This window comes from Rattus norvegicus, chromosome 17 (genome assembly GCF_036323735.1).
Source record: "Rattus norvegicus strain BN/NHsdMcwi chromosome 17, GRCr8, whole genome shotgun sequence".
In the NCBI taxonomy this organism is placed as follows: domain Eukaryota; kingdom Metazoa; phylum Chordata; class Mammalia; order Rodentia; family Muridae; genus Rattus; species Rattus norvegicus.
Window position 1 is genome coordinate 64520209 of NC_086035.1, and position 22758 is coordinate 64542966.

The following is a 22758-nucleotide window of genomic DNA, read 5'->3' on the forward strand; positions in this document are numbered from 1 at the left end:
AATCTGTTACCAGAACTTCCTCAGCCTGGGTATCTACCACACTCAGTCCTCAGCTTAATTATCCCAACACCTATATCAGTAGTACTGATATCAGTAGTACCTGTATCAGGTTAGTACTGGAGGAGGGTGGGTGTCTTAGAGCTCCAGTTATATAATTCCACCCTCCCCTTCCTCTTTGTTCTAGTAGAGTTCAAGTTAGCTTCTCAAGTCTATCTCAACATCATCTGAGTGTGTGTGTGTGTGTGTGTGTGTGTGTGTGTGTGTGTGTGTGTGTGCGCGCGCGCGCGCGCACGCCTGTTTATTAAGGATAAGAGCTAATATGTCTGCACTACAACTCCTATGTCTAAGGCTCAGGGAACACTTGAAAGAAAGGAAAGGAAAGATTGCCAGAAACAAAAGACTTCTTTTGGTGAAGTAGTGTCTTCTAGATATGTGAGCCAAGTACACCTATGTGATACCAACAATATGGCTACCTAAATAAAACTTGTACAATGACATCAACAATGGACATATTGATGCAGATGGGAGAAATCTCATAAGGCCCCACCACTAGGTGTAAGCAATTAATGACTGTAGAGGGAGGGGGAATCATTCTTCTCCAGGGAGAAGCCCCCTGATAGGTTATCCAATTCCAAGAAGTCAGCTTTAAACAAACATGCATATATTCACAAGCAATACTAAATTAACTCCGGAGGTTATAACTATATATGCATATGTATAAGTAAATGCATAACAAAGCAGTCTTCCTTTTGGCAATGAATTTGAGAGGTTATGAGGAAATAGAAGAAATTGGGGAGGAGAGAGGTGGAATAGAAATTGTGTGTGAAATACTCAAAAAAAAGGCAATTAAATTAATTTTAAAAAATCAGAGTCTGGTTTCCTTATGTGAGCTAGAGCATTTTTATCCTTGTTCTGAGGTCTTTCTGCCAAAATATAGAAAATACCAATTGCCCTTTGATTTCAATTCACATGCTCTGCGTGGTCCTTCTATTCTCCTTAGGGGAAGAATCAGTGTGCTAATCAGTTTTCTGTTTATAATTACCTTCGTGGAGTTCTCTTACAAAAGGACAACTCATTTGTCATGGTGACTGTTCAACTCAACCTCCATTTCGATTTGCTAGTGACAGCAATTCTTTATGTGACATCCCAAAATTCCATCTTCTCAACTCTGGGTCTGCCCTTCGATGGGTATGACGAGAAGAGAGGGGAGAGGCAGGCAAGGAATTAGAACCAATCACCCCAGCAAATTCCATGAGTGCACAGGACAGAGTGCTATAGACAAACAACTCAGTTCGGGATGACTGGACAAGTACACAGAAAAGTGAAATGTGAGACAAAATATGAAGATGCTAAAACCACCATAGAGAAATCTGCAAATCAAAAATGAACTTGAGCTTGCGCAAAATATTTTAGTATACCTTAATGAAAAGATTCTTGCTGTCTCTGCATCTGTTTATATGTCCCTTCCATTCCCCATCGACATGGGGAGAACAAATGATATAAGAAACTGGAAATCACCAGGGGGGAGATGCCTAAAACTCAAATAAATGGCTCGACAGTCCAGAGCACTTCTCTTCCGCAATATTAGGTTGGGTTCCCAGCACTTATATGGGTGACTGGCAACAACCTATAACTCCAGCTCCAGATCTGACATCCTCCTCTGGCATCTATTGGGCACCTGTACTCATATACACATAGCCACACAGAGATACTCACTCACACATATAACTAAAACACACACAGGGAGGAAATGTAGCAGCAGTCTGATTTACAACACATGCACTGCGTAAGAAAAACTGCTTATTAAAAATAACTTTTAATATTGTGGTGACTAGAATTAGAGTGCTTCCCATAGACTCACATGTCTGAAAACTTGTTTCTCATTTGGTAGAACTGTTTGGGAAGGATTAAGATGGGTGGTCTTGTTGAAGGAGGTGTGTCACTGGTGACAGACTTCAAGGTTTCAAAAGTCCTTTTCAATCACAGCTCTGTCCATCTGCTTTAAGATCAAACTGTATAATCTCAGCTACTGTTCAAGACCCATGCCTGCCTGCCTGCTGCTATACCCCCCACCATAATGGTCATAGACTCTAATGCCCTGGTACTGGGGTTATAAGAGGTTGCGAGCTAAGCTCTGGGTGCCAGGAACCAAACTTGGGTCCTCTGGAAGAGCACCAAGCACTTCTGACCACTAAGCTGAGCTAACACTCTAGCTCTGAGGAATTGAATTTTTATTTTATTTTTTATTTTTTTTCTGGAGCTGAGGACTGAACCCAGGGCCTTGCACTTGCTAGGCAAGCACTTTACCACTGAGCTAAACCCCCAACCCTAATTTTGATGACATTGTTTCTTCTCTTTATAGAACCTGAGTTAGGAACTCCACTTAAACTATTTCCATGGGGAATAATGAAGAGATTATTTTAACATTTACCTAGACACTTTTACGGCCATCTTTAGTTACTTATTATTGTGATAAAAAAACATGTGATAGCCAAGACAACAGATAAAAAGAAAGACTTTAAACTGAGGCTCATTGTTGAATAGGATGGGCCAACTATCAAGAAAGGTCATGTGTAATGATGATTTTGGAGTTTTGGTTTCCTTGAAAAACAGAATTATTGTACAAATAGGTTTCATTTTAATCCCAGGTGTGGAGTAAGGGGCTGCTTTGGACTGTGGGCAGCAGCTGACTATGATTTGCCTCATTCTCTAGCAGAGGCCTGTTTTGTCAGCTGCAGATAGTGTCTGTGATTGTGTGATCCCGGAAATTCTGGGGAATGCTAGAGAGCCCAGACATGGGATGAGTTGTTGGCTGGTGTGTGGTTGGTTGTTGGTCATTGGTTGGGTGCCATTGGCTGTTGTTGGTTGCAGTTCGTTAAGTTGTAGTGCACAGAGAAGAAGAATTAAATATCCTGATTGCAAAGATTAAACTTGCCCCAAGGAAGTCAATGCCACTAATCAGCAAGAAGTAGTCTAATGAAAATATTGTCCCCTCTCCTTTCTATCTTTTTAAATCTCCTGTCTAGTGTTAGGAGGTTGAGAGGGCTGAAAAATATAGAGAAGGGTGGAAGAAACAGTGTGTCAAACTCTACCTACATTCTTACCAACTGAAAAGATATTCTGCCCTTCTCCCTGACAGAGACTGATCATGGTTAACACTGTTGTATGTCTCAGATCAATTCTTTTCCCTAGCTTTCTCCATGATCCCTTTTCCTTCTCAAAAGGATTTGCAAAGTTCTCTCAGAAAAAAAATTCTTTGCTTCTTTTATAAAACATAACATTTTGCATCTTTGTAGCAAGACTTTGAAATTAGATGAACAGGACTTCCAGGTTCAAAGAAAATGATGCTGCCCCCTGTCTAGAATCAGAAAGAATAGTTTCATAAGATCTTGCAATCCAAAAATGTAAATATTTCATTTGTTTCTGTATAGTATTGTTATATATGTTTATCAAAGTGGAAGCAAATGTGGGTAGCAGGGGAAATTTCCCTGGGAAAGCATCCACGAGGTGGAGGGGTGGGCAAACTTCAAAGCAGAGACATAGGTAAAGTAATGGAGCATATGTGATATGAAAAATGTCAAATGGGAATTGTAGAGACTAGAGGACATCTCACGGAAAGGAGCTCTAGAAGATGTAGGGAAGAACAAAAAAAATTCTTCATTTTTTGAAGAGGTGAGGTGGGCTCAGGATAAATCAAAACAAAGTGTGTATGAAAATTCCACTGGAAACCTATGATTCCTTCAAGGTAACATAAATGAATGAATGAATGAATGAATGAATGAATGAATGAATGAATGAAATGCATTGTCTGGCAGCCATGGTAGCATTTTTTTCTTCACAGAGTGCTTTAAGTTACTAGTGGTAGTAACAATACCATTCTCTAGCGCCATGAATTCCACCTTAGCGCATCCCACTGTTGTGCATGCAGTGGAGCTCCTCAGACATCTGTCAATGGCTATTCTTGTCTTCACACTGGGGACACTAAAGGCAGCTTCATGTTCACTCATCATCTTTTCTGTATTCTCCCCACATCACTTAGCCTTACTTCTAAGGTTGGGTATTTGGCTTTTCTTACGGTTTGACAGAAACAGGGAGGTCACATGGATCTTATTTTAACATGTAAATAACACGTGGTTCCATTCTGGCACCTCTGTTGCCTAGTGTTTATAATAAGGAATTCTAAAACTCAGAGCGGAACTTGCTGAGTGCCCAGATAATTAATTGTTTTATAACTTCTGTTCCACTAACAGCAAATGGGTACTTTACCAACAGTGCTTTATGGATAAAGCATAGTCTTTGTTTTGTGTACATAAATAGTAATCGTTGGCAAAATGAGCCTACAAAAGCAGTGTTGAGGGAGACTCCCTTCCAGTGTATTTTAAAGAGCCATTTTCATCCTTTTCCAGAGGAAGGAGCTTTGCATCCGAACCAGAAAGAAAGATAATAATTTGGTCCCTAATTAAAACTATATGTGTGCATTAGAAAGAGCAAAATATATGCTCTGATAGAAAATATGCAATCCAAATTGAAGATAAAATATAATTTTTCTTTCTTTTAGCAGTTTGTCCTGTGCATCTATGCATATACTGTCACAGAAAAGCTGTTCTTGTGACAGAGATTTCCTTAAATGCTATTTCTTTTTTTTTAACTTACTTTGAGTGTTCCTTTGTGTAGAATATGAGTGAGAATGCATGTGTGTATAAGGGTGCCCTTGCCCTGCTGTGTGCATAGGAGGTCAAAGGTTGACATCAGGTGTCTTTGTCTGTCACGTTCTATGTTAAATTTTATTTTTGAGACAAGGTATCTCACTAAACTTGGAGCTCATTCTTTCTCAGCTAGCGTGGATAGGCAGCAAGCACCCAGAATCCTCCTGGCCCTGCCTTTTAGCACTGGGGTGGCAGACATTTCACCCAGAGTTTCATGTGGCTGCTGGATTTCGAAACTCAGGTCCTCATACTTGCATGGTAAACATTTTATCCACAGACCTATCTTTCCATCCTCAATGTACTTTTTGCTGGTATCAAAAATACACAAATATTTCATTCCACTTTCCTCTATGTTCTAGTAAATGGAATGATTAAATTTTTTAATAAATCACATTCCAACATTAGATAGAAAAATATGTAAACTCTGTTGAATTCTGTTAATAAATACTTTGGTTTTAGTTGAGAATAAAATTGCCATGTTTTATCCTCCTGAGATGTAAGGTATAAATTTGGGAAGAAGTTAATGTTTCTTTTCTATAATTTCCGTGTGTGTGTGTGTGTGTGTGTGTGTGTGTGTGTGTGTGTGTGTGAGAGAGAGAGAGAGAGAGAGAGAGAGAGAGAGAGAGAGAGAGGAGAGAGAGGTGCATGTTATACAGTATGTTTAGAGGTCAGAGGAAAACTAGCAGGAGTAATTTCTCTCCTTTTACTATGTGAGTCCTAACAAAGTCCAGGCTCAGGGACAAGGACCACTACCTGCACAGCCTTGTCACTGGTTCAGAAATGCTTCTTTTCTAATAATTAGGGACACGGGCAGAGTTTTGCATGAGTCAGCACATATTTCCAATCAGCTAGTCAGTGTCTCACTGGATGGGTAATATATTTTTTATTTCCTGCCAATTCAATAAGACGTCTCTAATTTCTAATAAATTTCTATGGCTATGTTCACTTAAAAGGGTTACCTCATGAATTTCAGGTACTCTGTTCAAGGAAAGCAATGTGTCGTGATTTTTTTTCAGGTCCTACTACATCTATGAATACTGTAAAACTCAAGCTTCTTTGCTACAGTTTGCATCTGAAATGCCCCCATAAGTTATTGTGCTTGTACCTGTCTTTGCTCTTGACTCCAGTGGCAGTGATTGGAGAGGTTGTGAGCCTTTGGGACACAATAGTTTGCTGGATGTCAGAGCACAGTCCACAGTGGTAGCAGTATGGCCATGCTTTGGGTGTGGCTGGCTGTTTCTTGCTCCACCAGGATGTGAGGAATCCACTCTCTCAAGTGCCTACTCCTGTAAAAGATGTAGTAGCTTCTAACTTCCCCTATGGTAATAGGTTGTATTCCGTAAACTGCTCATAAGTGGCTTCGGTAAAGTATTTGGTCACCGTGATGTAAAAGCCACTAATATATAGGCCAGGGAGATAACGCAGCTAGCTTGGCCAACTCCGGAATGTAGCCTGGTGACCTGAGTTTCATTCCCAGAATGTGTGTGCAGGTAGGAAAGGAGGGACTCCACAGTCATCCTCAGTCTTCCTACGGCACGCTCACTCAATCACAAGTTAGCAGTTGAAAAATAAGCCAATGTAATTTGCACAACCCCTCAAGTGGTTCAAATGAAACCCACACTAGTTTAGAGGCTTCTCAATAGAGTGTCTTGGTTGCAAAAATAGAATTCTTATGAGGTTATAGCTGGCCTGGCTTAAACCATTATCAGCATGTCAGCCCATCTCCCATAACAACCTTCCTTGATGGAGCAGATGATACAAGGAGGGAGAAACTATAGGTTTACACATCGACCCAGACATTGCATTTACCTTCTCATTCTGCAATCCTCTTCCCTTTCAACACAAACCCCTTTCCCACGGGAGACTGTCTGCCCTTCACTGTTTTGAAACAAACAACCTTTCTCCCGAGGTCAGACCAGCCTCCTCTCTTCCTGCTGCCTGTCTCTTTAACCTGCTCCAGGTATTTTGTGCCAAACTCAGAATGACATCTGGGCCTGCTGCCTCCAGTAAGTGGCTTCCAAGCTTCCTTCTGGGACCCTCTGACATCCTTACACTCTGTTTCTACACGTGGGAGGCATTGTTTCGGAGCAGAGCCACTCACCAAGCTCACATATAGGTTAAACAGAACCCTCCCTAGGACCTCTTGTCTTTGTGGCCTCTGCCTCCATAAGTGGCCACTCCATCCTGTGTATAGGGCTTCGGTCTCTGGGGCTTAATCATCATTCTGTGTGAAGACAGTTCTGGGCCCCAGTGAGCTTGGTGAGACCATCTGTCTCTTACAGAAAGCCATTCCTTTGCCTCACAACTGTCTCTCTTCCTACCTGCATCCACTTGTTTAAACCTTGGGCCCTTCCCAGTAAGTCCATCAAGGCCAGTGATGGCTCTGGCTTTGATGACTATTTTATCTGGCATTTTTTTTCAGTTGTTTTAGTCAGGGTTCTCTAGGGTCACAGAATGTCTCTCCATGTTGAGAAAACTTACTGCGATGACTTAAAGTCTGTAGTCCAACTACTTTGACAATGGTCAGCTGTGAATGGGAAGTCCAAGACTCTAGTAGCTTCTCACTCCCACGAGGCTGGTTGTTTCAGCTGTAGAAGAAGGTTCCAACAGATGTGCTGGCAAGTAAATGCAAGCAGGAGAAGACGAGAGAATCTTCCTTCTTCCAACATCCTTATGTTGGTCTCCAGCAGGAGGTAAGGCCCAGATTAAAGGGGTCTGGGACTTTCTTTGTCCCAATTTGTCCTTGAGCTCAGAGATCTCCTTGCTTCAGTGTCCTAGAATTGAAGGCATGTACTACCTTGTCTGGGCCTAAGCTTTTCATGGTTACTGTGCCTCAAGATCTCCATGCAAAGATCCAGAAACTTGTGTCTTCCAGCCTCAAGATCTGGATCACAGGTGTGCCCTCCAATTCTGCATTGTAAGATATAGTCAAGTTGACAACCAGAAATTGCCATTACACCAGTCAAACTACCAGAGTTTGCTCAAGTCCTTCCATCATTGCAAGCACTTCATTTTTCCATCACATCTCATTCCCATATGTATGTTTGGGAAATCTATAAACATTTATCTTCCACTGCCTATTTTCATTTCAATACATTTCACTGACACAGCCTGACATCCTCAGCCCTTTCTATCTCTATTAAACCAGACCTTGCATCCAACACAGCCAAACTGTCAAGACACGGTACCTCACGGGGTCAAACTTGGAGTTGACCCAGTTAGGTCTGGGGGATCGCAGGAAAGCCTTTTGTCTCATCTTGAGACTCACTCCTTGCAGCATCGCTCAGTTGAGAGTTCTGAGAATTCTGCATGGGCCTGAGAGACCTGTTATGACCTTGGTTCCACGCCCACTGTGAGTTCCAAATCATCTGTGCCAAAGGCCAGCCCCTTAACATGTCTGTAGGTTAATGGAAAGGCACTCTGTTTCGGGTGACCTCAGACCAGCAACTTCTGTTCAGCTCTCCAGCACAATCTGACCTCAATACACATTGGGCAACTGTAATTGTCAGCCCAAATTTTGAAACTTTCAATTTTAGCATCTAAACTGAGTTAGATAACTTCATAAAGCATAATGGAAAATGGTTCAAAGCTCTCTCCAAACCCACCCCATAATACCTTCTCATTTCTGGCACTTAGCTCCCACTTGCAATCATTCCCAGAGCCCAAACTCCTATCCCCTTTTCTACAAAGCACTCCCCTCGCCCCATGGGAGAAGGCAAAAATCAGGAAAATGTCTCAACTAGGACAACCTATCATGAAGTGGCTGCAAGATCCATGGAGCAAAAGCTGAAACACATAAATGGGCAGACCCTCCTACTTCTCTGTTCCTAGCATACCATCAGTCTTGCCAACCAGTGAGTCCAGGACCAGTGAGTGGGTCTGGAGCCCGTTTTAAAATTAGTATGGGATGCAGGGCAAGTTTTCATATGCGAGATAATTTTTTTCTGTTTGGGGAAAGTCTCTTGCCTGTGTGTCTTGGAGGGAGACTAGAGATCATGGCTACACAGTGTCCTAGGCCTTCTGCCTCTTCTACTGAGAACCCTCACTGTTTCAAATGATCTCTGCTGCTGAGCTAGGATGCTCTTTCTATTCCTGGAACTCCTTTGCTTTCTGTCTATTCTGCCTTTGTTTTGCCTCACCGAACCTGGATCCTATGGCTTATATTTTTATAGTTTTCTGCTTGATGGCATCTAGGTTCTAGGTATTTACGATATTAGCAACTGTATGTCTTCATAAGAAAAAAACAATACTTGTTAATCTTTTTAAGTTGCCTTCCCCCATCTGTAGGCACACACAAACCTGGTTATGTGTATGTTGATCAGCAGGTTCAGTCTTACAGCAATCCAAATGTCTTTTGGGTGTTCTATTTCTCTTTTAAATTGTGAACCAGATGCTGGATTTCACTGACATTTCCCACAAACCTTTCTGGTGTTTGCTCCTTATGCAGGAGACTGACAGGTAATTACAGTTACCTTCTTCTTTCACAGAACTCTGGCACAGGTTCCAACCCAGTCAGCTGTACAATTTCACTTAACATTACTAAAAAAAATACCTTATGTTAATCATGTTATTAAACGTTTTTCATACATTTTCTGGAAAACTGCTTTTATTCTCACATAATACATCCTGATTAGAGACTTCTCTCCTTCTTCTCCTCCCAATTCCTCCTCTCCCATCCAGATTCACCTCTTTCTTTCTCTCATTAGAAAACAAATAGGAACCTAAAATGATAATGATGGAATAAAATAAGAGGAAACAATCAGAATAGGACAATGCAAACAGAAAGAAAGGGGGTGAAGGGAAGGCACAGGAAACAGCTATAAACACAGAGAACCACTCATCCACATATTCAGAAATCCCATGAAAAAATAATATATCTGCTAGGACATTCTGCTCCCTCTTCTGCAGGATTCCATGAGCCCTGACTGAAGGGATTTGATGGAAACATCTGTTTAGAACTGAGTATTTCTGAGGTCTCTCATTCTCTGTATAATGCTTGGCCGATGGTCAGTGCATTTTCTCCCAGCTACTACAGGAGGAAACTTCTCTGACAGCGGCTGGGCAAGGCACTGATCTGTGAGTATAGCTTTAGGAGTCACTCTTTTGTTACTTATATTTTATTATTTATTTACTTATTCATTTTTGGAACAGTAGCACTTGGCATCACCCTATGTCCTTGGGCTGTGTAGTCTCAAGTTTTGGTCACCCAAGCAGTGTCAGGTGTGGATTCTATCTTGTGGAGTGGGCCTTAAGTCAAATCAGATAGTTTATGTCAAACTCTGAATGTTTCACACAAAGTTGAAACAATAATAGATGATTCTGAGTCTATGTAGTGAATGAAAAATGTCTCAAGATCTTTCACGCAATGTTCATTTTTATATTATATTATTACATATTTACATATTTATAATCAGCAACAGTGACCAAAAAATGAGGAGAAAAAATCATCTTGTTAATGCCCATGGAAAAGGCAGTCAAGGATATTTTTAAACATGGTTTTCCTGCCTGTTTAGTAAGGACAGAACTGCCCAAACTCTTCTCTTAACTATGCCCTTAGTAAAATTATAATAGCACTAATGATCTCACTTATAGATATTTTCAAATAGGACCCTCCCACATAGCATGTGCCAAGAAAATTTGCTAGCACCAGTTATCTTGTGCTCTGAACTTTGACCATCTGTTAAGTTTTTACTATGGGCCCCTCAGAGAAACCATTCTGCGAGGCACTATAACAGCTCCCTTTTGTCATCCTGAAGCAGTTAAGAGAGATCCATGCCCCTAAACCCTTAAGAGCAGTGTGTGTGTGACATCTGAGTAGAGGACTGATAAGAGGCCATGGGACATCTAACTCATCCCTCTTTTTGCCACTTGGGGCATGCTTTCAGTACTCAGAACTAGACCATCTGAACCGAAGCCTTCTGTGCACCAATTATCTCTGTCTCGCCAGCTCTCAAAATGCCTTAAGGAAATTTCGATCAGCTGGGCATCCTTCAGGACCTATTAAGTCTTTTGGCTGCTACCTTTCTATAGGGCATATCTGACTACTACTCAGGATGAGAACTGTACCTGCCTTGTTGACTGATGCTACTTCTGCACCAACTGATTTCTCTGTGTACGTGTGTGTACGTGTGTGTGTGTGTGTGTGTGTGTGTGTGTGTGTGTGTGTGTGTGTGTGTGTGTGGTCTGTGTGTGTATATGCACTTAAGTGCAGTTGCGGGCAGTCACCAGAAGAGGGTAGCAGATACTCTAAGACTAATGTTAAAGATGTTTGCAAGCTACCTAACAGGTATCCTGGGAATTGAATTTAAGAGTAGCAACTACGCTTAACTGTGTGTCACCTCTCCAGCCATAACGGCTTTAAGCTACAGCTTAAATATAGTTTCTATTGTACAGGCAAAATACCATTTGACACAAAAAAAAATGTTCTTTTCTACCAAAACTTTGTGAACTGAACCCAGGTTTCAAAAGTTATCTGACAAGCAAGTATTTTTTAGTACTTGGGTATCTTCAATGTGAAATAAATATGTGCACATTTATTTGGAGATTTTATAATTCAGAAAATAATTTCTCATGAAGTGAGTGAACTTAAGACAAACTTCTAGCCTTTACAACCTAATACAGAGGCCTCCCGGAGTCGTGGGATATTTTCTTAACATTTTACAGTTGTCTTCCATTCCCTTTTGCTGACACATTTTTCAGGAAGTCTCCATCATGATGGATTCATTTCCCAGATGTCAACACAATGTTCATAGAACTACTAGTTATTTTAATTACCCCGATTTAAGACTTACTTTAATAATCTAAGCTCAACAATACAAGTGCCCTTTAGGCTTCAGGAGTAAGAAGTGTATTATTGGTAAGTTGTTCTGCTAACACAAGCAAATGGAAGAACACCAGGAAATAAGTGTGAGCATCACACTGCCCCAAAAGTGAAACAAAACCCAGAAATGTGTAGAAAAATACAGTGTTCTGTGAAATCTACTCTTCTAAAATGGTGCATGGTTTCATTTATCCAGACACCCCACTTAGGTTGACAGTGGATTAGAGGACTGAAGTTATTATAGAATTTTCTGTAAAGCTTTGTAGTCACTTTGTCTTCACAGTTTCCCACTTTCCCCATAAAAAGTAGACACTGGAGATAATCCACCTTCTTAAAATACAGCAACCTCATCAAGACCATTCCATTCGCGTGCTGGATGTTATAAAGCACCAGCGTTCACGAGGCATAAAATTAGTGTGTGGCTATCTCAATCACGTTTTCAATATTAAAGTGATCTACTGGTGACTTTAGACCTTTTTGGCTGGAACGTCTCTTCCCGACTCTATCAAAACCAGAATGTGTTTAGAAGGAAGAAAAGCAGCGTAAAGGAAGTGAGTAGCCTGTATGCCTACCCAAGAGCGGTTGGCAAAGAAATCTGACATCTCTTTGCAGGAGTCAGGGACACTGACTCAAGGCTTAGTAATGGTGTGGGATGGGATCCAGGAATAGGTGACTCATTGGGAGAAAAATCTAAGCTATTTAAAAATGACTTCTTTGTTTACCTCCTTATGCCGTAGACTCCTTTTACTTAGGGCACCCATGTTCTCCAATCGTGCATGAAACATAAAGTATTTTCTAAAAACATGGTGGACATGTAAAAAAAATAATTTGTATGTCTAAATTTGCAAGGAAGGCCTGAAGAAACTAAAGTGTGTAACATTCCTCAATGTAAACAAACACAATTAAGGTCTCTCTCATGTTTTTAAGGATGCATCATAGAAAACTAAAATTTCAAAATATAAAGGTGGCATTTGTGATCACATTAATAGTGGCATTATTTAAAATTATTAATTATTCACCATTAATATTGCTGTATTATATTAATACATAGTATTAGCCTCACTAAAATTTTAAATGTTATGTTGTAACAAACATATATTATGTACAGTGTAATGAATGCTATAAAGCTACATTTTTTTAAGGGTGTGTGAGAGCAAAGACGCTTTCCAGTAACCCTGAGCACCTAAGATCAAGCCCTGGAACCCTCATAAAAATTATTCTCTGACCTCCACACACAGGTAAGGCACATGCACATGCATGCCCACCCTTATTCACCCAAAATTAATAAATGTGATAAAAATTATCTAGAGCTCACTTTACTAGCTGAAGCAAAGTCGACACTGAGATAAAAGTTTTAACAGAAAGGCTCAGCAGTCTCAATCTGACCTTTTGTGTGAGTATTCGATGATGTCCTAAGACAGCAAGTATGAGACCTAACTCCTGTCTGGTAGATCTCACAAGATGCTTATGGACAGGCACAGATAACGGTGGGGAACAGAAAGACCATGCTGTCTTTTCAGAATGATAAATGGTGCTCAATGGGGTCACAGAGCTAAGGGTGGTCAGGTCCTTAGAGGGCTGGAGGTCAATAGCTTTGGACACTGTCCTCTGTGCAGCAGTCTAAGTCATCAAACTGCTCCCTCTGTGCTCTGCCAAACACAGCCCAGAACCTCACAGGCTTCCTAGCCCTTAACTTCATTCTGGAACTCTAATGAGTCTCCTGGATCAGGCAACCTTTAGCTCCAACACTGCTTAGATTCCTTAGAGATCAATTAAATTTTCTTGGGTAAAATTGAATATTATCCTTCTGTTCCTAAAATTAAACTTCCTTCAAAAAATCATGGAAAGAGTGAACATAAACTTTTTTTAAAGGTCCAAGTACAGTAAACTCTTGTACCTGGTGTTAAGAAAAATATGCATTTACTTTAGGCATGATAGAGCATGTTGCCAGGAAGTAAACAAAAAGCAACAAAAGAGACAAAGAGTTTGAGATCCTGCAATGAAAACTCACGGAGGTTTTTAAAGGATGCAAATGCTAAAACATATGACATTTAGATAACATGTTTGAAAGCTTTAAACATTACATAATTACATTAGAAGATGAAAAGTCTCAGGAAGAAACACTAAAATCTTGATTTTTCTACTTATGAGTCAGACATTTTAGGGCCCATTATTTCAGTGGTGATTTCCACAGAACCATTATATTTCTCTCAAATGGCATCTTAACAAAAAGCAATTTTTATCCTAAAGGAAGGCTTTTACTTTACATTTGTGAGTGTGTGTGTGTGTGTGTGTGTGAGAGAGAGAGAGAGAGAGAGATTGTGTGCTCTCCACACATGTGAAGGTACCCAGGATGACCAGATATCCTAGAATTAGAATTGTAGAAAGTCGGGGGTTGGGGATTTAGCTTAGTGGTAGAGTGCTTGCCTAGGAAGCGCAAGGCCCTGGGTTCGGTCCCCAGCTCCGAAAAAAAAAGAACCAAAAAAAAAAAAAAAAGAATTGTAGAAAGTCGTATGCTACCCCAAATGGGTGCTGAAGATTGACCCCTTTATGAGAGTAACAACTACACTTAACCATTGAGTAATCTCTCCCACACCATAAAGGAAGACCTTTGACCCTACCTCACACTGTACCCAATAACTAATACAAAATGAAGCAGAGAATTAAGATTCATTATAAATCACTATTATGGTGTACTATAATACACTATCATGTCTATGGCATTAAAATCACATATCGAATAAAAAATCGAACTGGACATTATAAAATTTAACAAGTTTGTCCTTCAAACAATGTCCTCAAATTAATGAGGGTCACCCATGAAAGGAGGTAATAGCCATTAGTCACACACCTGATAAGAACCCGGTACTCTGTTGAACACAGTTTATTTCACAAAAGAACACTACTGCCACAAAGTGTGGCTAAGATGTCTTGTAAGGCTTCCAAGGATATATTGTTTACATTACTCATTCACTGACACAGGTCAGCTTGGTCTTGCCTAGACTTTTTTAGTATTTAATAAATAGTAAACAGTCCAATTCCATATCTGTTAATTGTAGGATACTAAACAGAGTCTTAGTATGACAAAGAAGATGATAGACAGATAGAGTCATAGATAGATAGATAAGATAGATAGATAGATAGATAGATAGATAGATAGATAGATAGATACATAGATAGATAGATAGATAGATAGATAGATAGATAGATAGATAGATAGATAGATAGATAGATGGATGATAGGATAGATAGAAAGGTGGATAGATAGATAGATAGATAGATAGATAGATAGATAGATAGATAGATAGATAGATAGATAGATAGATAATTTAATCCTTTATTTCCATATAATTCTGTCTCTATTACACAATGCTGGCCTGTCTTAATTAGTTAAAAATAAGGTTTAAGAAATCATTTAGTTAGATAACCTATGCAATATCCTCCATTGTCTATTATCAGAGAAATGATGACACATAAATTTCCAAACATGTTTGATTTTTCTTTGGAACCATTTCAGACATCTTCTGGAAGGACTGACTGGATCATGGTCAATATTGTAAGAACTACATTTTTTTTCAGAAGCACCTTCTTTGGTAGACATTTGATTCGATATAAAAACCAATGCAAGAGAAAAGAGATTGCTCCTTGAACAAGAGCAAGTACTGAAAGGACAGAGTTGAATTTGCAGTGTTCACATCAGGTGGCCCACCATCATCTCCCATTCTAGATCCAAGGGATCCCAACACCCCATCTATCCTCTGTATGTACCCACACTAATGTGCATGCAAGTGTGCACACACACACACACACACACACACACACACTGCCACATATATACATTTAAAATAAAAATATATATCTTTAAAAATAAATACAAGTTTACCTCTATTTTTCTAGTTTTCTTTGTGAAATAAGACAGCACCATAGTTTTAGTCATTAGGTAAAAACTGATAATTTAGATAAATATAGCTTCCTTTCAACTCTTATGATCAAGACAGTTGGTTCTTTCATTTTATTTACATCAAAGTCACTGCAAGCTCTTATTACCAGCTATTTTCAGATTTTCTTAGATTTTGCACATCAAAAAGATTCTTTTATCCTAAAAGCTATACCTATTCAAATATTTTACATAGCTCAATATGTTGTGCTATATAATAACAACATTCAATTATATATAAGTAGAAATTATACCAAGGAGGACTGATAAACTCAGGAAGCCCCACCTCTAGACGAGAAGCGATGGGAGAACAGCTGCGAGGAGAGAGAGAGTCTGTTTGCTTAAGGGGTATGGTTCCTGGTAGGTCCAGCCTGCTTGAATGGATGTGTCCATACCCATCTGTATACAGGCAGGACTACATAGACTCAGTGGGCAATATAGGTAGGTAGATAGTGAGGGGAGGAGGGAGGTTGGGAGGTCAGTGATAGATAGATAGATAGATAGATAGATAGATAGATAGATAGATAGATAGATAGATAGATAGAGGATGATAGAGATAGATCAGGAGTTAGATAATGATGATGATGATGATGAAGAAGAAGATAGATAGATGACAGATGATGATGATGAAGATAGATGACAGATGATGATGATGAAGAAGATAGATGACAGATGATGATGATGAAGAAGATAGATAGATAGATAGATAGATAGATAGATAGATAGATAGATGGTAGATAGATGATAGAGATAGATCAATAATAGCTAAATGATAGACACATAGAAAGATGAATGATGGATAATGTCTTAGATGGGGATGTGGTGGGGGGAACTAGGGAAGAATTATAGAAGGGAGTGCAAGTGATTTTGATCAAAATAAATTGTTTATATACATGAAGTCCTCAAAGAATAAACAAGTAGCTAACACCTAAAGTTATATGCTCCTCTAGGCACCTGACCCAGAGTAATGAATATGTGTCATTTGCTGAAGGCAGAGAATGCAGAAGTTGAAAGTAACTCCATAAAACCCACATAAAATGTGGAAAGAACCCATTTATAGATATTGCTTGATAAAGAATGTCTATTGTCTGGGTCTGCTGGGATCAGTCAGGGCCAGTAACTTACTCTCTTTTAAAACCATGTTAGAGATTTCTAGAAAGTATTCAATATCTTCCCCATGTGATGCTTTCTATAGCATTCAATAAATACAGAGCAAAGCCCTTTTGGGGGTTCAGACACACACAGCTCAAACAACTGTCTGGTTGTAAAGCATAAAGGGATAACACACAGAGAGAGACAGAGGGACAAACAGATTCATGAGACACCCTTGAACCAGGCACAAATGCAGATTCATAGTCAGACAGGAATGGAAAACACAGGTTATAAGAAGTAGAGGTTTTAAATCTGGAGTTGCTACTGGTTAAATAGGGGCAAAAAGAAGAAAGTAAATTACAAAGAAAAGTGTTCTCATATATATTTCTGCTACTCCTCCATCATAGGCATTTATATGCTGATGATTTTATATTGTCTAGGTTTTATTTTTTTACATCCATGTTTATGAATGCAGAATGACTATATTTTGGTTTCTTATAAGGTATTTATATTTTAAAAATCAAAGTTACATTTATAAAATGAATTGTGGTTCGCGCAACAGTTAGTCACCATAATACCAGACTCAAGAGTCAATGGCAAGATCGCTGAAACCTCATGGCCAGCTTTGTCTGCACAGGTCAGCCAGAGTTGCATAGTGAGATCATGAGCTGAAAGAATAGAACAAAGCAATAAAATAAGAATTAAGAAAATTAAAGTTAGAAATGTTTTTCTATTTTCTGAACACACACACACACACACACACACACACAATCTAATTTTCTATTTCTATAACAAACCCCTGAGATGATCAATATATTAAGATACTATGTTTATTCTGGCTCATTGTTTTGGAGATTTCAACCCAGGATAAGAGGACCCTGTTTCTTTTGAGCTGTGTAACAAGGTACCAAAAGTAAAACAATGGGCTCACTGAATCTGACTTTCCAAGGCACATCACCAGTTGACTGAAGATTTCTCACTAAACTACACTTACTTCTTAAATGTGGGTACTCTCACACTAATGCCATTAGCCGTGAAGAGTCTTTTGAACTTGAACATTTGAGCGCATTTAAGATCCAGACCAAAGCAGTGTTTCAAACTGGGGTGTTGTATAAAAAGTCAACAGTAACTGAGGCAGGAAGCCACTGTCTGTCACACTGGTGGTCTTTCACTTTGGTTTCCTTAGATCTCTCTCTCTCTCTCTCTCTCTCTCTCTCTCTCTCTGTGTGTGTGTGTGTGTGTGTGCGCGCGCGCGCGCGCACGCGCGCGCACGTGCACATGTGCATGTGTGGGTGTGTTTATCCATATTACTTATTTGTATGTGAGGGTATAAGTCTAAAGTTAAAGGACAACTTATAAGAATAGATTTTCTTCTCCAATCCTGTGAATCCAAGGATAGAAACCTGGCTACCAGACAAGTGCCCTCCCCAATGAGCAATCACATTGGCTCCATAATTTATATTGTTAGACTCAAAAAATTATTGCCTATTTCTCTTTAGTCATTGTTTATACCTTTTTTAAAAAAAACAAAATTTGGTACCACCTTTCAAATATGTTCCACACATGTTATCTTTCTCATATTTTCTTCCCTTGTACTATTTTCATATTTTTTCCTTCTTCATCCTGAACATATTTCTTCCAGCAGCCTGTCTTCCACTTTTTGAATTATTTCGCTGTCAAAATTTTCTAACATTATCTGCTGAACTATCGGTTTTCACTTTCAGGATCCCAGCCTAGGGCTTCCATTTGGTTCCTTTCATACACTACACCCTTAATGAAATCCTTCATGACATCATTTACTTTCTTATTATGTAGCTGTTACAATGTTAAAGCTTATTTCCCAAAATCCTAGAATGAAATTCTCATGATATTTTTATAGATTTTCGTCATGATTGTCTTGTTTCTCCTTACATGTGTTCATTAGTGTTTCAACCTACTATGATTTTTAAGTTATCTACGGACAGGAGGGCTTATTACTCTCAAATTTGAAGTTATTTTCCCCATAAATTCCTGATATAAATATATAAGAAGGCATATTAATGAAGTAGTACCATGTTAAAATATGTTAATGATCCCAGTATGAAATACAAGGAGACAAGTGGTATTTTCTCTTCAGCTTTGTCTGTCCCTTGGGACATACCAACAGGTCTTTATATCTTAAGGATCCTGTGGCACAGGCTGCTTTTGCATTTCACTCATTTCTGAAACTACTATGGGTCTTCGGGCTAGGTGACACTTGGTCAGACAGAGCAACCCATTCATAAACCAACCCCATGATTAATAACTGGACATTTAATGCAGTCTTCAAGGTCAAGTGCTGTCTTCATTTTCTTCATTTTGTCCATCTATTAACTATTAAAGACAGCATCTCAGTGAACCAGTTATTCAATGGAATGCAATGAGAACTGAGGCACATCCCAGGCGTCACCTGAGATGTAGAGTGAGTCAGGTTTATTCTAGTTCAGTGTTGTTTTAGGGTGTTTGTTTAGTAATCTTAACTTTCAGAGTTACGAACCTCTGGTATCTAGTACCCATGAAACTATGAAGAAGTTAATGGATTTTTGTTCTAAATAATACACCTGCTTCTTGACCAGCTAAAAAAGAAAAAGTCTTGATAAAAAAGGACATAATACATGCCACCCAGCTGTGCTCTTGCTTATACTGAACTTTGTTTTCTGTGAGTTAACTAGCTAGAAAACAGATCTCAGCCTTTGCCAGGATCTGACTGACTTTGCTTTGCTTTGCCCTCTGGTTTGGTTCTATGCTTGTCTTGGCAGGCCACACAAGCCTATTCATGGAGAAATCTCTTTTAGAGTGAACTGGCTACAGAGATGTGGTGGCTGGCTACCAAGCCCTAAGGTCACAAGGCATTATGCAGCTTCTGTTCTACTTCTTCCTAACCTTCAATACATCTGTGTGGCCCACCTCATAACTAACTCCAACTACACAAGTCACAAAGTTCCTGGACATTTTGCTTGATCCTAAACCTATAAAAATTGTGCCATATTTCATTACTGATCTCTCTGGTAAAAAAAAAAAAAGTCCTATTCAGACACAACTCCCATCAGCAATCCCTGAATTGTGCAAATCTTATTAATCATGACATATGAAAGGAAGTATGCAGGACCTGAATATCCAATAACCCTGCCTTGACTTTTCACAATACTATCGACCTATTTATCCATCTATTGACTTGTTAAATTTATTTTGTTAAATTTATTAATTTTTTCTTTTTGAGAGATAAACAAGGTATTGTCAATGTATAATTGTTTCATGTATACTTATTAGCTAAAATGAAGTATCATATAAGATTAATGAAATGTAGATTAAGAGAAACAGAGGGCTTGGGTTCACATTCAACACACACACACACACACACACACACACACACACACACACACACACACGGGAGAGGGGGGCAGAGTACAATGAGGGTAGAGCTATCTACAAGACACCTGAATGTCAGTTTTCAGCAGGAATCTGTAGTTACAGCTGTCTGTTTGACTGAACAAAACAAACAAAAACAAACCATACACCCTAATAGCCACATTATATCAATGCCAATGACAAGGAGTGAGCAAGTCATTCTGGCCAGGATCTGCATGGCTGACCCAAAGCTAACAAGGATATAGGGGCATTCATCTAAGAGTATAAGTTCTTTAAAGGAAGAGATTTGTTTGCTATTTTATTTGAATGTTATTTGCTAGCTTTTGAAATTATGACTTTTGCATAACAAAGTGTCCCATGCTGGTTTAGGAGGATGAAGTACAGAGGAAGAAATGTAACCACTGTAAAGTGAAAATGAAACGAATGCTTAACTAGCTCATTCTAAAACTAAATAGCAATAATTACAATTTTTTTTGCAAAATCTTAAGGTCCTTATCATTCCTTTTCATTATGCTCAAGAGCCTCAGTCACGGGTTTGAAGAAATCCTGCCACCCTCCTTTGTTGTGTTTCTGAAGGAGCTGGATACATTGTAGATCTCCGTGTGAGTTTACAGAAAAGGACCACCTGGCTCAAGTATGCAGCCATGAACCGGGTGACTGATGCTGGTCAGGAAGTGGTAAGGAGACAGACTGAAGATGTATTCTTAAAGTATGTCTTGCTAGGCTTGATAGAGTTAGATGTCAGGGGGAAGAAAGCAAATGGTAACTTCTACAAGCTAGGGAACTTTGGGGAACAGAACACAGATTTTATTTAGACAAAATGAACTCAGCATCACCACTACCTGGAAAAGCCATAATATCAACTGGATAAATGCACATCAAAATCAAGTCTAGGTCACAGCTAAAGATTTAAATTTTAGAAGGTCCATTTCCCATATACATTCACCAAACCCAGACACTATTGCAGATGCCAAGAAGTGCATGCTGACAGGAGCCTGATATACCTGTCTCCTGAGAGGCTCTGCCAGAGCCTGACAAATACAGAGGTGGATGCTCGCAGCCAACCATTGGACTGAGAATGCGGTCCCCAATGAAGGAGTTAGAGAAAGGACTGAAGGAGCTGAAGGGGTTTGCAACCCCACAGTAAGAACAACAATATCAGACAACCAGACACCCCTCTCCCAGAGCTCCCAGGGACTAAACCACCAAAGAGTACACATGGAGGGACCCAAGGCTCCAGTTGCATATGTAGCAAAGAATGGACTTATCTGGCCTCAATGGCAACAGAGGCCCTTTGTCCTGTGAAGGCTTGATGCCCAGTGTAGGGGAATGTCTGTGTGGTGAGGTAGGAGTGGGCAGGTGAAGGAGCACCCTCACAGAGGCAGGGGTAGGGGGAATGGGATACGGGGTGCCAGGAGGGGAAACTTGGAAAGAGGATAACATTCGAAATGTAAATAAAGAAAATATCCAATGAAAGGTAAGAAAAAAATAAAAGAAAATCATGTATATTTTGACATTGAAAAAAAAAAGACAGTCCATTTTCTCTCTTTCTCTTTTTAATTTAATTTAAAAAATTTTACTCACTTTACATCCTGCTCACTGCACCCTCCCTGGTCACCTTCTCCCATCCCTCTTGCCTTCTCCTCTGAGTGGGTGGCCCCTGGTAATTCAAGTCTTTGAGAGACTAGGTTCTTCCTCTGCTACTGAGGCCAGACAAGGCAGCCCAGCTAGTACATATCCCACATACAGGCTGGGATAGCTACCATTCCAGGTGTTCATGACCCACATGAAGGTCAAGCTGCAGATCTGCTACATATCTGTTGGGGGAGGCAGGACTAGGTCCAGCCTGTGTATATTCTTTGGTTGGTGGTTCAGAATCTAAGAGCCCTGAGGGTCCAGGTTAGTTGGCTCTGTTGGTCTTCCTATGAAGCTACTAGCATCTTTGGGGCACACAATCCTTCCTCCTATTGTTCCATAAGAGTCCCCAAGCTCCCTCCACTGTTCTTCTGTGAATGTCTGTATCTGCCTGAGTCAATTGCTTAGTGGAGCCTCTCAGTTGGGACTGGGTTACCTCATTCAGGATGATATTCTCAAGGTCCATTCATTTGCTTGCAAAATTCATGACGTCTTGATTTTTAGTAGCTAAATAAGATTCCATGGTGTAGATGTACCACATTTTCTTTATCTATTTTTCAAGAGGGGCATTTCATTTTTTTTTACAATTTCTGGCTATTATAAATAAAGATGCTATGAACACAGTTAAGCAAGCATTTTTGTGAGATGTTGGAGCATCTTTTGGGTATATACCCATTCCATTAATAAATAGTTTATGTCAACTCTAAAAGATAATGAGCAATCTATCAGTGCGTATGCTTTTGTCAAAGACCAATTATATCATTTTAACAGAAAGACTTTCCTTTGAAAGCCAGCTCCATCTGCAGCTACAGCATTTTGATCTTGCCAGAATACTGAGAGGTGAACAGCTTTAAGTAGTTCACCAAAGGACTTCGATTTTATCCCATACTTTTTGACTATGTTTTATTCAATAACAAGTTAATGATACTTCACTCCAGTATCCCCCTAATGGTTCTCCAAACATCCTATACTGCCTAGCTATGTGTGGTCTACAGAGTCACTACACAATAACAGGGGGAGACTCCTTTAAGGGATATTTTGTAAATCCCCAAGCATACGCTGTGTTTTTGTTTCACATTTCATCAATGCTAGAGAATATGGGACTAGGAAAACTGCTCAATGAGTAAAGGCCTGAGTTCAATTCCCAGAACTTGCACTAAAAAGGCAGGCACGGTAGAATG